Source organism: Scyliorhinus torazame, chromosome 20 (assembly GCF_047496885.1).
Source record: "Scyliorhinus torazame isolate Kashiwa2021f chromosome 20, sScyTor2.1, whole genome shotgun sequence".
NCBI classification, from domain to species: Eukaryota; Metazoa; Chordata; class Chondrichthyes; order Carcharhiniformes; family Scyliorhinidae; genus Scyliorhinus; species Scyliorhinus torazame.
Window position 1 is genome coordinate 41,530,398 of NC_092726.1, and position 13,170 is coordinate 41,543,567.

Here is a 13,170-nt window from a genome sequence, read left to right on the forward strand (position 1 = left end):
TGTTCTGGTCCGTACTGGCCCCGTGATTTTGATGCAGATGCATTGAGGGGGGGTGGTGTAGCCCTGGGGTTCGTCGTGGCAGTCAGTAGGTGTTGGGGTTGCAGGCCGGTCTTCACCTGGGTTGTTGCTGCTCGTTGCTATCGGGGGTTGGTCTGTGACCTTGTTTTCTTCCCGGTCGGTGGTCTGGGGGGTCTGTGCCTTCCGTTCCACGTTGGTGCTTTGCCTCTTTATCTGAGGCCGATTCTTGTCCTGTTTTCCCTCATCGGATGAGGTGTCGGCACTAAGTGCGCCGGCTGAGAGGTGTCGCTTTTTGCCACTACCCCTCAGGGGGTTCTTTAGTTTGTTTTTTTGTTTCCTCTTACGTTTGTCCCTGTTCACGGTTTCCCAGGGCTCTTTATTCTTTGTCCCATCCTCTTCCTCTTCCATTGAGTGTTCCTCATCAGATGGGGCTGGGGCTGGGTTGTCAGGAGGTGCTGGGGCCTCCTCTTTTTGTTCGGGCCCCTTCTGTTGCTTTTCCTCAATCTGAACCGTGGTGTCTTTTTCGGTGGAGGGTGTATGCACCTCCTCTCTGGTCGCCTTTTTAACTCCGCTGCTGATGATTTCAGCGTATGTCGCCCCGCTTTTCGGGCAGGCCCTGTAAAGATGGCCGGCCTCCCCACACAGGTTGCAGCACTTGTCTTCTTTGCAGTCCTTAGTCATGTGTCCCTCCTGCCTGCAGTTCTTGCAGAAGGTCACACTGCAGTTGGCGGCAACATGCCCCGTTTTGCCACAGGTGTGGCATACTCGTGGCTGTCCCACGTAGTAGAGGTAGCCACGATTTACTCCAATAGCGAAATTGGAGGGGGGGATGCAGGATGGCTCCGTTGCTGTCCGTTCTTAGGGTCACCTTGACCTGGTGCTCACTTGTCCAGATGCCGAAGGTGTCTTTCACTTGCACGCTGTCACTTTTCAGCTCAGCGTACCTGGCGAGGAACGTGAGCACATCAGACACAGGGACGTGGGGGTTGTACGTGTGCAGTGTAACAACCCGATTTCGCTGTGCCGGTAGCGTAAACAGAGGCTCCGCAGTCAGGATCGACAAGGGACTCTAGTTACCTTTTTCCTTGAAGACGTTCAAGAATTTGATGCACGCTGCGACGCTCTTGAAGGTGACATCAAAGAAACCATTCTTGGGGAAGTTTTGCAAGCAGAAGATCTCTGTTGCTTTAAACCCACAGCACTCGAGCAGCACCTTCTTCACGAAGTGTTTCCGGTCCAAAGGTGACTCTCCATCCGTTTTCTTCACTGTGACTCGGACAGTGTTTCGCACTCCCCAGCCTGGTGGTCGGGATGCAGCTGCATCCATAGCTCGTACGTTGGTTGTGAAACTGTATCGGCGTTAGGCCTAAACCCGAGGTTTAGGCCAGCATGTAGATCCACCAATAGCAGCCAAGCTCCAAACGTTTCCTCTTTGACGACTTCAATCCCTCCAAGTTCTCCAATCCACGATCAACATCAAAACCCTCATCTTCTCTCGATCAAATGAGACGACACTTGATCTTAGCCAAAAGGCCGAGAAACGATAGCACATATTTTCCGGCAATGGCTCTTGTCCTCCTCGTCCACCGACATTCAGGTGCACCTTGCTGCGCTCGACTGTGCTTTGGAACTTTTAGTCTACGCTCACTGTTGGACAAGAGACATCCAGCTTGGCCGAGCACGGTGGAGTCTGAACATGCAGAACCAGTAAAACACAACAGGAAGACATCGTCTGGCAAGCCGTCCCCTGTCGTCACCAGATGAAATGGAGACGCTGTGAAGGCCCAGTGACACCCAACAGAGGGAGTCGAAGTCATCTCCACCTTTGCCGAACAAAGGGCAATCCGTGCAAACAGCAAGTACTGGCGGTATCCAACAGGGGGCAATGTCTAGTCTCCCTGAGCTCCACCCTAGCGTGTTGGTCGTGGAGTCAGGAGAACGAAAAGAGACGCCGTGAAGGTATACCTACATCCAAAGAGAATGCCGTTCAGTCTGTCGCTACACTTCCCCGTTGTGCCGGATGAAGGGATGTGGTAACTGAAGTCAGGAGAAGGCAAGTCGGCATCCGAGGGTGAGGGAGAGTGGCCTGTAAAAAGCAGCAGGAACTCTGTGTGGCATATCAGCTGAAAACGGAGCCTGGCTGCCGCAATCCGCGAGTCCATAGGCTCACAACATTAGTGCGCGAAGCGTCCACCTGCAAAAAAGCTAGCAATGCTCTGGAGCCTGAAAATCTTTAAATTGGTCAGGATGAGACAACTGGACAAGAGAGAAGAGGGGAATCCAGGTTTTGCGCCATTATCTGGATGTGTTCAGCAGAGTGCACTGGGGACACGCAGATCTCGTACAGCTCAGCTTGATCTGTTTTTATGAACAATAGAGCCAAAAATGACACAGAAAAGTCAGTCCAAAGTATATCTCGACGTAGTGCACTGATGTGTGAACAGCAGTGTGGATAGGAAGGCAGAATTGTCCTTCTAAAGTTCACCAGCTTCTTCAATATAGAACAGTCGGCTGGATAGGAAAACAATTATTCTTCCTGAGCATTGCTGGATATGGTATTGTGGAAAGTCCGGTGGATTGGGACACTAACTAAGGTGGGATTTATGCAGTCGAGCAATTAAGGGCAGAGGATCTGTCCATTTCTAACATTTAAAAAAAATCTTTATGACGTTGAAGACTTGTTTAAATTCCCCCTAAGCTCCTGCGCTCCAGAAAGACGAATCCCAGCTTCTACACACAACTGGGTTACAGGACAGCCACATCCATCGTCACAGGGATGTGTGGGGCGGGCGGGACCATGAGGAACGAGGGCTCACCACTGCGCTATCCTTCTCCCAGTTTTACTGGTGCTTCCAGTCCCATTTTCAGTCTGTCTCACGACTGGCGTGTCCCGTCCATCGATGAACTGTTTCATCCTTATAGTATTAATAAGCTGAGGGCTTGTAGGTGAATAGCCCCCGGTAGAAGGTCTCAAATGCCTGGAAGACATTTTTTGTCTCTGCCCCTGGATTCGGTCTGCTGCTTCTAATCTGAGCTATTACCCCCGTAGCTGCCTTCTCAGCTGGTGAACCAGCAGTGGCTGGCTTTATCTCCGTGTTCGTAAAGGGTCTCCCGTACCTGGCGGAGTTGCTGCACTGCTTCCCTCGTGGAGAGCAGATCAAAGTCCATTTGTAGCTGTTTCCTCTCCGCCAGGAGTTCTTTGGTCGGGCCCTCAGAGTATCGCCTTTCTACCTCCAGTATGGAGTCCACAACTGTCGCCTAGCCGCCCTCTCTACCTTGTCTCTTCGTGCGTTCTTGGCCATGATATCACCCCTGATCACAGCCTTCGTGGCCTCCCAGAGCGTGAAGGGCGGGACTTCCCCATTCTAGTTATTAATAATATAGTCATCAGTGGCCTGTGATATTTTCTTGCACAAAGCATTATGGGCAAGTCGGGCCATGTCCAACCTCCACGTGGGGGGCGGGGTAGCAGTCATTGAGCAAAAACTTATTAATCTGGCTGCATATTAATATGGAACCATATTGGTATGGAACAGCATTAATGTGGCTGGGTATTAATATGGATCATTATTAATATGGAGCAGTATTAATATGGCTGCATATTAACTTGGAACCGTATTATATGGAATAGTATTAATATGGCTGAATACTATAATTAACTGTTTCAATACATTTGGCACCGTTTAGATATAATTGATTTATTTTAGGGCACTGTTCAAATGCATTTTATTTACTGTAGGGCACTGTTTAAATGCATTTAATTATCTCGAGGGCACTGTTTAAATACATTTGATGGACTGTTGTGCGCTATGTGATCATATTTGATTTACTGCAGTACACTATTTAAATACTTTGGATGTGTTCTCGGGCACTGTTTAAATACATTTGATTTACTGTCGGGCAGTTTAAATGCATTTAATTTACTGCAGGGCACTGTTTAAATGCCTTTAGTTTGCTGTCGGGCACTGTTTAAATGCACTTGACTTACTGTAGGGCATTGTTTCAATGCGTTTGATTTCGTGTCGGACACTGTGTAAACGCATTTAATTTATTCGAGGGCATAAATTTAAATACTTTTGATTTACAGTCAGGCACTGTTTAAATGCAATTAATTTACTATAAATCACGATTTAAATATATTTGGCTCACTGTAGGGCACTGTTTAAATACATTTGATTTACTTCAGGGCACTTTTTAAATGCATTTGATTTACTGTGTCACTGTTTAAATGCATTTCATTGACTGAAGGTCACTATTTAAATGCATTTGATTTACTATAAAGCACTGTTCAAAAACGTTTGGTTTACTGTAGGGCATTGTTTAAATGCATTTGATTTAACTTAGGGCACTGTTTAAATGAATTTCAATTACAGTCGGGCACTGTTGAAATGCATTTAATTGACTCGAGGGCACTGTTTAAATACATTTGATGGACTGTTGTGCGCTATTTATTTATATTTGATTTACTGCAGTGCACTGTTTAAATACTTTGGATTTATTCTGGGGCACTGTTTCTGTACATTTGATTTACTGTAGGGCACTGATTAAATGCCTTTAGTTTGCTGTAGGAAAAAGAAAGGGAGAAAGAAAGAGATAGAGAGGAATAAGAAAGGGAGAGAGGCGAAAATGAATGAGAGAGAGAGAGAAGAAATAGAAAAGGTGAGAGAAGAAAGTAGAAAAGAAAGAATAGCCCCAGCAGAACAAAGAGAAAGAGAAAGGGAGATACAGATCAGGGGAATAAAATAAAGAGAGAGAGGTTGAACTTCAGAAAATAGCCATGAAACATGACAGCCAGTGAAAATTGGTAGACATAAAGGGAAACGTACAGTTGGATGATAGTGATGAGGATAGTGAGAAAGAGCGTCAAAGTTGAAGGCTTGGTGGAAATTTATTTAAATATGTCAAAGCATTGCCAAGGTTTGACGAGAAGGAGATAGAAGCCTTTTCCATTTAATTTGAGAAGGTGGCTAGACAAATAAAATGGCCACAGGACATGTGGGTATTACTGATTCAAACAAAGCTGGAAGGTAGAGCCAGTGAAGTGTTTGCATCACTACCGCAGGAGGTATCTGGGACGTATGAGGAGGTGACAAAATCCATCTTAGGTGCATATGAACTCGGGCACGAAGCTCACTGACAAAGGTTTAGAAAATTAAAGAAAGAATTTGGTCATACATACATGGAGTTTGAAAGGCTCAAACAAATTAATTTTGATAGGTGGATAAGGGATTTGAAAATAGACCAAACGCACAAAGCTCTCAGAGAAATTATACTTTTGGAGGAGTTTAACATTAAATTCCTGATGCAGTATGCACTCATGTGCAAGAACAGAGGGTTAACATTGCGAGATTAGCAGCAAAATGGCAGATGATTATGAATTAGTTCATAAATCAAAGCTTGGTTTCCGAAATCAGTTTCAGCCTGTGAGGGATAGAAACTGGGGACATGATAAATTCTCAAGTGGTAAAAGTAAAGGTGATGTGATGGGATATAATAAGGAGAGTGTACCTCAGAGTAAAAATCCAGGAGGGTGGAAGAGACATGAAAAGGTTCAAATGTTTTCACTGTAATAAACGAGGCCATGTAAAGTCACAGTGTTGGTGCTTGAAGAAAAGCGCTGGGAAGGCTGATGTGGTAAAACAGGATAAGACAGTGGGGGTAGTTAAAGTGGTAAAGGAAAGCCCAAATGAAGCGAAGGAGTTGCAAAAGATTGTACACCTGATCAAGAGGTGATTTATCAAATGGTGCCAGATCTCTTTAAAGAATTTACTTGTGTTGGTAAAGGTTACTCATGTGTATCATGAGGAGTAGGTCAAGAAGTCACAATTTTAAGAGATACGGGAGCTAATCAATCTTTAATGGTAGGGGATGAGGAGTTATGTAGTTTGGGAAGAATGCTGCCAGAAAAGGTGGTAATATGTGGAATTCAGGGTGTCAGGAGTAGTGTTCAATTATATAAGGTAAGGTTGGAAAGTCCAGTGAAGAGGCGTGAGGTGGTAGTAGGAGTAATAGAGAAACTATCTTGTCCAGGAATACAGTTTATCTGGGTAATGATATAACTGAATCGCAGGTGGGAGTGATGCCCACGGTGGTTGATAATCCAGTGGAAAATCAGACAACTGAAGTGTTGAAGGATTTTTCCGGATTCTGTAGTTACAAGGCCGCAAAGTCACAGGTTAAGACAGGAGGGGAATTCAGAGAGTGAAGATGAAGTTGCAGTGCAATTATCAGAAAGGATTTTTGATCAGATGGTTGACAAAGAAAACGATCAGGTGGAGGATGAGGCGGATATTTTTAGTTCAGGAAAATTGGCAGAGTTACAACAGAAAGGTGTAGAAATAAAACGGATGTATCAGAAACATACACGGAAGAGTGTATAACAGAGTGTTATTACCGTAAAAGTAATGGCTTGATGAGAAAATGGAGACATTTACATATGCAGGCGGATGAAAAGTGGGCAGAACTTCATCAAGTAGTATTGCCGTTGGGTATGGAAATGAGGTGTTGCGAGTTTCACATGAGGTACCAGTGGGAGGTCATTTGGGAAGAAGGAAAATTTAAGCTAAAACACAAAAACAATTTTATTGGCCTGTACGCCAGAGAGATGTAATTAAATGTTGTCAGTCATGTCACACATGTCAAGTGATAGGGAAACATCAAGCAGTGATAAAACCAGCCCCCTTAATACCCGTTGCAGCATTTGAGGAACCTTTTACAAGGGTCCTAATTGATTGCGTAGGACAACTTCCTAAAACAAAATGTTGGAATCAATATCTTTTGACGCTATTGGAGGTGTCTACTAGGTTTCCGGAGGCCATTCCAGTAACATTACAGCTAAAAAGAGTCTGGAGGAATTACTTAAATTATTTACTAGCAATAGACGACCCACAGAAATACAACCGGATCAAGGATCAAATTTTACCTCCTGATTATTCAAAGAAGTTATGGATAGTTTAGGAATAAAACAATTTAAATCAACCGCGTACCACCCAGAATCGCAGGGAGTATGAGAAAGGTGATGTCAGAAATTAAAGACACTGTTGAGGGCTTAGTGTCACGATTATTGAGAGGATTGTGATAAAGAAATTCCATTCGTACTGTTTGCAATATGGATGCACCTACTGAGTCAACCAAATTTAGTCTTTTGAACTAACCTTTCGTCATGAGGTAAGAGGACCACTTAAATTGATTAAGGGAATATTGGTGCGTGAGTAATCAGAAATTACATTATTGGATTACGTGTCAAATTTTAGGGAACTATTAAATAGAGCAGGTCAATTGGCTAGACAACATTTAAAAGTTGCACAAAATGCGATGAAACGGGTAGCGGACAAGAAATCCAAAGTTCGTAGTTTCGCCTGTGGAGATCAAGCTTTAGTATTGTTCCAAGTCGGAGGTGAACTTTTAAAAGATAGGTTTTGTGGACCATATATGATTGAAAGGAAATTAAGTGAAATGTATTACGTGGTAACAACACCAGATAAAAGGAAGACTCACCGAGTGTGTCATGTGAATATGCTTAAAAGGTGCTTGGAAAGGGAAGGAGAGAAAAAGGTTTTAATGATTCTAACTCAAATTGACCAACCAAATCCAGGTGACTGTGAATTTGACAGACCTCAAATTAAATTGGAAAACGGGGATGTTCTTAAAAATTGGGATAAATTGTAGAGTTACCTTCCAGAGGAAAAACGGACTGACCTGAAAGTTATCACATGGGCAAGTTTGTGGACATAAATTGGGAAGTACTAAAATGGCTATACATGATGTAGATGTGGGAAATGCTGTTCCAATCAAACGACATCCATGTAGACTTAATCCTTTAAAATTGGCACAGGTTAACAAAGAGATGGTGATTATGCTTTAAAATGGCATAATTGAAGTGGGTTGCAGCCAATGGAGCTCGCCCATAGTGATGATACCAATACCAGACGGTACCCAACAGTTGTGTGTAGACAATAGAAAGGTTAATGCAGTTACAAGAACGGGCTCTTACCCTATCCCACGTTTGAAGAATTGCATTGAGAAAGTGGGACAATCAGCTTTTATTTCCAAACTGGATTTACTTAAGGGTTGCTGGCAGGTACCTTTATCCGAAAGGGCGAAGGAGATTTCAGCTTTTGTGACTTACTATCGCGCACTGTTTAAAAGCATTTTCTTTAATGTAGCGCATTGTTTAAATTCATTTGGTTTCCATTTGGGCACTGTTTAAATGCACTTGATTTCCTGTAGGACACTGTTTACATACATTAGATTTAGTGACGGGCACTGCTTAACTGCCTTTAGTTTACTGTAGGGCACTGTTTAAATGCATTTGCTTTAGTGTCGGGCACTGTTGAAATACATTTGATTGACCGTCGGGCACTGTTTAAATGCATTTGGTTTACTGCGGCACACTTTCTTAATGCATTTGATTTAGTGCAGGGCACTGTTCAACTGCATTTGTATTGTCCCGGGCAATATTTAAGAACATTTGATTTACTGTGGGGCACAGTTGAAATGCATTTGATTCACTGTAGCGCACTGTTTAAATGCATTTGATTTACTATACAGCACTGTTTAAATACATTTGGTTTACTGTCGGGAACTGTTTAAATGTGATTGATTTACTTTAGGGTACGGTATAAATACATTTGAGTTACTGTAGGGCACTGTTTAAATACATTTGATTCACTGTAGGTGCACTATTTAAATGCACTTGATTTATGCCGGGTACTGTTTAAATACATTTTGTTAACTGGAGGACACGGTTTAAATGTAATGATTTACTGGAGGGTCCTGTTCAAATTCATTTCGTTTACTTTAGGGCACTGTTAATAAGGACAAAGAATAAAGACACGTACAGCACAGGAACAGACCCTTCGGCCCTCCAATCCCGTGCCGACCATCCTGCCCGGCTAAACTACAATCTTCTACACTTCCTGGGTCCGAATCCATATATTCCCGTCCTATTAACGTATTTGTCATGATGCCCCTTAAATATCCCCTCCTCCGGCAGCGAGTTCCAGGCACCCACTAACCTCTGCGTAAAAAACATTCCTCGTACATCTACTCTATACCTTGCCCCTCGCACCTTAAACCTATGCCCCCTAGTAATTGACCCCTCTACCCTGGGAAAAAGCCTCTGACTAGCCACTCTGTCTTTGACCCTCCTCATAGCTAATGCCCTCCATAGCAGGCAACATTCTGGTAAATCTCTTATGCACCCTCTCTAAAGCCTCCACATCCTTCTGGTAGTGTGGCGACCAGAATTGAACACTATACTCCAAGTGTGGCCTAACTAAGGTTCTATTCAGCTGCAACATGACTTGCAAATTCTTATACTCAATGCCCCGGCCAATGAAGGCAAGCATGCCGTATGCCTTCTTGACTACCTTCTCCACCTGTGTTGCCCCTTTCAGTGACCAGTGTACCTGTACACATCGATCTCTCTGACTTTCAATACTCTTGAGGGTTCGACCATTCACTGTATATTCGCTACCTGCATTAGACCTTCCAAAATGCATTACCTCACATTTGTCCGGATTAAACTTCTCTGCCATCTCTCCGCCCAATCTCCAAACAATCTAAATCCTGCTGTATCCTCTGACAGTCCTCATCGCTATCCACAATTCCACCAACCTTTGTGTCGTCTGCAAACTTACTAATCAGACCAGTTACATTTTCCTCCAAATCATTTATATATACTACAAACAGCAAAGGTCCCAGCACTGATCCCTGTGGAACACCACTGCTCACAGCCCTCCAATTAGAAAAGCAACCTTCCATTGCTATTCTCTGCCTTCTATGACCTAGCCAATTATATATCCACCTTGCCAGCTCACCCGTGTGACTTCACCTTTTGTACTAGTCTGCCATGAGGGACCTTGTCAAAGGCCTTACTGAAGTCCATATAGACAACATCCACTGCCCTACCTGCATCAATCATCTTTGTGACCACCTCGAAAAACTCTATCAATTTAGTGAGACACGACCTCTCCTTCACAAAACCATGCTGCCTCTCACTAACACGTCCATTTGCTTCCAAATGGGCAGCACGGTAGCATTGTGGATAGCACAATTGCTTCACAGCTCCAGGGTCCCAGGTTCGATTCCGGCTTGGGTCACTGTCTGTGCGGGGTCTGCACACCCTCCCCGTGTGTGTGTGGGTTTCCTCCGGGTCCTCTGGTTTGCTCCCACAGTCCAAAGTTGTGCAGGTTAGGTGGATTGGCCATGATAAATTGCCCTTAGTGTCCAAAATTGCCCTTAGTGTGGGGTGGGGTTACTGGGTTATGGGGATAGGGTGGAGGTGTTGACCTTGGGTATGGTGCTCTTTACAAGAGCTGGTGCAGACTCGATGGGCCGTATGGCCTCCTTCTGCACTGTAAGTTCTATGATAATCAAATGTGAGCAGATCCTGTCGAGAAGAATTCTCTACAGTACTGGGTGATACTCGGTGATACTGCAGATGATCTCTTGAGTGGGGCAACACTAATGGAAATGAATATACAAATTGGGGAATTAAAGTGAGAAAACTACGTTAAATTCTGATTACTGCCTTCAGGACCCGATTGTCAGGGGGAGTGCTGGAATGAATGTGTGGGACCTGGCTGCTGGGAGAATGCAGTGATCGCTGCTCCTCGAATACATGATGTGCGGGCTCAATAACTGGGCAGTAAGACGTCTAACAACACCAGGTTAAAGTCCAAGAGGTTTGGTTCGAATTATTAGCTTTTGGAGTGCAGCTCCTTCACCTGGGAAAGGAGCTGTGGTCCGAAAGCGATTAATTCGAAACAAATCTGTTGGACTTTTATCTGGTGTTGCAAGAGTCTTACTGTGCTCACTCCAGTCCAACACCGGCATCTCCACATCATCAATAACTGGAGATAAAACAGAGAAATAATGCATTTATCACTCCTAATCTTAATGTAATGGTGCAAGAGTGAGGGATTTTACCAAATGGTCTTCCAATACACCTGACATGAAACAGCATCAGTTATTTAATTATAATGCCGGTTCGGTTCCACAATGCAGTGCGATTTAACACAGCTTTAACATGGGCAGTGCAATACTGGATATACATTCTATTTTGTTTTTCATTCCTAAAGAGACAGAATGCAGATTCTTTCACACAAAATAAGGAGAAAAATGTGATTCTAATAAACACAACAGGAAGTAATCTCTCATTCAGTCAAATACAATATTGATATCGGGCAGCAAAGCATAATCAAAGCGATGACATTTTGGAAAAGTTCTGATATCTTCCATCAGATTTAATGTAGAATCATATATCTGTGGACGTCACCTCAGGGATGTGGAGTTGACTATTATCTGAGATGGGTGAAAAGAAAGAAGAGATCATCGAAAGAAATCACATCTACATGCTTTCTCTTTCGCAACATTTCAAGTGCAACTGGCCTTTTAAAATTCTATCAAAAACATTCTCCGTTTTTTCTCTCAGAAACTCTCACTCAGTGAACCGTGGGAATACTCCAGGAAACCCAAATTTATACGGGACAGGTAACGCCCCAGCAGCGCGCCACATACAGAGGGAAATGGAATCAACCATCACTGTTTAACAGTGCAATGCAGATTTGTAAACTTTAGATCTAAATGGTCACTGCCCAATGACGGTAGAAACCCCCGGCCTGTGACACAGATAACATTGGTATTGTGAGAAGTTGAGAAGGAACCGATAACGCTGGGTCAATGAGGATATGAATGTTGTACACTGTGGGGATGAGCACACTTCAGGTAAAAATTGGGCTGAAAGTTAGATGCTTTGTTTAAATTATTTGCATTCGCGACATGAACAATTGCAAATCCCACTTTGTTCCATAATCGATTAGAATAACTTCATTCCAGAGAGAGTCAATTCCTCACAAGAGGGTTGGTGACTGAGGCAATAACCAGAGCTGATAATCAATTCGGAACGCAGTCGCAACAGGAGACAGCAAGAGGGACGTGGAAAAGTACAGGGATGTCAGCAAACATCCAAGCAAATTGAAACATGCGCGATGACCAATGGAAGGGCCTGGAATTAGACAGCCCAAGAATGTAGAAGGGTCACCCCCAATGGCATGAAGCACATCAAGAGTCTTCGTGGAAATGCGCAAAGCCGAACTTGAATTGTGAAAAGTTGATGATCCTCCTGTTCAACAATCTGTTTACCCAGCCCATCAAGCGTAGCGTGCCCCAGATGTAGCAACATCTGCTGGTCGTCCATTGGGCTCATCGTTCATCCTAGAGCCTATCTCAGTGTAGCTGGAGAAAATCATCAATGGAACCGAGCGATTCTCAAAGAAACAGAAGAATCAAAGGATTATCTTACCCAGAGTGTGGATATCACCGCTGAACTTTCCCAATGTAATGCGATCAACAGACCCAGGATCCTGCAGCAAATGTCCACCCTGGGCGTCAATGGTTTCAGTCTCAGCATCGTCATAGTCGGCAGAAACAGGAGCTGAGAGGCATAGGTGTTTGCAGTTGAAGTTACTTACGTCCATAGGACAGTTAGAATTATATACTTTAATCATCCTCTCCCAAGTCATACCGGGGCAGGAAAGTAGATCGATTACGGTATGATGTCATTGAGTTTGAGTGGAGAGAGTTATTGGGCCAGCTTGTGCGGCAGTATTTTCAATTTTAGTTTAAATTCATACTGTCGCAGAAAATGTACATCCCACCAACCTGCAAACATTTCACAGCCTCCATGGGCTTGTGTAGAATCACAAGGAAACGTTTATTTTTAATTAATTTATTTTATTGGGAGAAATTATAAGACGTTGTTTCAGACTCAAGCAGTTTAGATGTTTCGGTTACAGAAATCATTGTGCAATACCTGAGATCCTTGAATCTCTCATTTAATAGTTGATCTGTTTTGTTATTTCAGATATTACAGAGTGAAGAACTGAAACGAGATGGTGGAAAGTAAATTTCTACATACCCTGCATATTTGAACATTCATCTTCAGAATATGCGGATCCAGGATCAGTGTCACCCAAACTGTGACTGCTGTAATATTCAATCTGGTTGAGAGTGTTCATCGTTGCAGAATCTGCTAAACAGAACGTGATTGGTGAATGGATCAGTTGTTTGTGGTGGATTCATCATAAAGTTATCACGACACATAATATTTCAACCAATCAGAGGCGAGGTATCAATAACTTCACCATC